Here is a 2983-nt window from a genome sequence, read left to right as displayed (position 1 = left end):
ATGATATAAGAAGTGGTGAGAATCAAAATGAAGTATTTTGAAAACATTAACAATATTAAAACAGATATTTGATTTATATAGAAAAAGAATTATGCAAAAACAAAACAAGCGTTTGTAAAATCTCGTAAACGAAGAAGAAGAAGAAGAAGAAGAAGAAGAAGAAGAAGAACTGAAAATAAACAAAGAGAAGCTTTCCCTAAACGTTTAGCACGACGTCACCGAAGGTCAGTGACGTCACAGCCTCCCTAAAGCTCCCACCCGGCGAACATTATCTCAGCGAAGCGAGTACTCGTTCCTCTCAGACTTCAACTAGAATTCAGCGGGAGTACAAGAAGATAAGATAGGTCCCCCAGACGTGTGCCAGACATTCGCTCCAAGTCTCTTCCTCCTCCTCTGTCTCGCCTTTGGCTTGTGCATTAGTAAAGCCTAGGAAACTCTTACGATTTTACCCAGTATTTGGCAGAAAAGTTTCACCCTTTCTTGATTTCTACGGCCTTCCAAGAGGATGTTTCTATCTTTCATCGTTGCTGTGGCCGCTTTGGCGGTACAGGTAAGTCTAATTGGTGGTTTTAATTTGATAAAATATTTCAATAGCTGGGTAAATATGACATACCACTTCACTGAAATACATTCTATCACTAATAAATCGAGAAATACATTTATAAAACCCAACTCAATTGATAAATTGATAATATTAACAGTATAAAAAAAATAAACACAGAACTCGAAACTGATAAATCGAGAAATACATTAATAAAACCTAACTCAATTGATAAATTGATAACATTAACAGTATAAAAAAATAAACACAGAACTCGAAACTGATAAATCGAGAAATACATTTACAAAAAACCAACTCAATTGATAAATTGATAACATTAACAGTATAAAGAAATAAACAGAACTCGAAACTGATAAATCGAGAAATACTTTTATTAAAACCAATTGATAAATTGATAACATATAACAATAGATAGGAATAAAAACAGAACTCAAAGACTACACTTAAGAAAAATAAAAACGCAAGTGAAAAATATTTATAAAATACTAAAAGAAGTGAGAAATATGTAAGAAAAAAAATATCTATATAAATATAAAAATAACTAAAACAAACAATGAGAAATCCACAAAACTTAAACAGCAACATCTAGTTACCAGTATCTTTAATTCATTTTGAATCTATCTTCAGTGTCTCAAAGATAGCGGTTTCTTACCCAGTCTGTTGCTTAGTAAGATAGAGAAGCTAATATCACAGTTCTGGAACTTGTCTGTCCAGTATTAGGATGGAAGAGATGATTCATTCTATTTTACTTGCTACTTCTTATTAAGCTTTTTAAATGGGAAAAAATGGGAGACTGACTTAAGATGAATATAAATGTTGATTTTCTTTATTGTTTTTTATCAAAATTTTTAAAGTGGGAAAAATGGGAGACTGACTTAAGGATAAATGTTGCTTTTTCTTTATTGTTTTTTATCAAAATGTTTAAAGTGGGAAAATGGGAGACTGACTTAATGTTGATTTTTTTAAATTTTTTTTTTTTTATCAAAATGTTTCAAGTGTGAAAAATGGGAGACTGACTTAAGGATAGGCCTAAATGTTGATTTTCTTTATTGTTTTTTATCAAAATGTTTAAAGTGGGAAAAATGGGAGACTGACTTTAGGATAAATGTTGCTTTTCTTTATTGTTTTTTATCAAAATGTTTAAAGTGGGAAAAACGGGGAGACTGCCTTAAAGGATAAATGTTGCTTTTTTTTATTGTTTTTTTTTCATCAAAATGTTTAAAATGGGAGACTGACCTAATGTTGTTTTTATTTTTTTTTATCAAAATGTTTAAAATGTGAGACTGACCTAATGTTGATTTTATTTATTGTTTTTTTTTTTTTTATCAAAATGTTTAAAATGTGAGACTGACCTAATGTTGATTTTATTTATTGTTTTTTTTTTTATCAAAATGTTTAAAATGCGAGACTGGCCTAATGTTGATTTTATTTATTGTTTTTTTCTTATAAAATGGGAGACTGACTTAATGCTTATTTTCATTATTGTTTTTTATCACAATGTTTAAAATGCAAGACTGACTTAATGTTGATTTTCTTTATTGTTTTTTTTTTATCAAAATGTTTAAAATGGGAGACTGAATTAATGTTGATTTTCTTTATTGTTTTTTATCAAAATGTTTAAAGTGGGAAAAATGTGAGACTGACTTAAGGATAAATGTTGCTTTTCTTTATTGTTTTTTATCAAAATGTTTAAAATGGGGGACTGACTTAATGTTGATTTTATTTATAGTTTCTTTTTATTAAAATGTTTAAAGTGGGAAAAATGGGAGACTGACTTAAGATGAATTTAAATGTGGATTTTCTTTATTGTTTTTCATCAAAATGTTTAAAATGTGAGACTGACTTAATGTTGATTTTCTTTATTGTTTTTTTATCAAAATGTTTAAAGTGGGAAAATGGGAGACTGGCTTAAGATGAATATAAATGTTGATTTTCTTTATTGTTTTTTTATCAAAATGTTTAAAATGCAAAACTGACTTAATGTTGATTTTATTTATAGTTTCTTCTTATTAAAATGTTTAAAGTGGGAAAAATGGGAGACTGACTTAAGATGAATTTAAATGTGGATTTTCTTTATTGTTTTTCATCAAAATGTTTAAAATGTGAGACTGACTTAATGTTGATTTTCTTTATTGTTTTTTTTTATCAAAATTTTTAAAGTGGGAAAATGGGAGACTGACTTAAGATGAATATAAATGTTGATTTTCTTTATTGTTTTTTTTTTTTTTTTATCAAAATGTTTTAATTGTGAATACGAATTAAATTGGAAAGGTCTAAATATGGTTAAAATAGCCATAGTAAATTGAAACTTTAAATTTTTCACAGAATCCTGAAACATTACTAAGGCCTTGAGAAATGAAATAGTGAGTTTATATATGTTTATATATTGATTATTATTATTATTATTATTATTACTTTTAG

General features: G+C 27.5%; 1 pseudogene; it reads left to right on the top strand.

Annotated features, from left to right (window-relative positions):
- Nucleotides 1–291: 291 nt before the first annotated feature.
- The window catches only part of LOC137622815 (uncharacterized), a 35271-nt pseudogene continuing 32579 nt past the window's right edge, over nt 292–2983 (top strand).

The sequence above is a fragment of the Palaemon carinicauda genome, chromosome 29, assembly GCF_036898095.1.
Source record: "Palaemon carinicauda isolate YSFRI2023 chromosome 29, ASM3689809v2, whole genome shotgun sequence".
Classification (NCBI taxonomy): Eukaryota; Metazoa; Arthropoda; class Malacostraca; order Decapoda; family Palaemonidae; genus Palaemon; species Palaemon carinicauda.
This window is presented reverse-complemented; position numbering and strand designations above follow the sequence as displayed.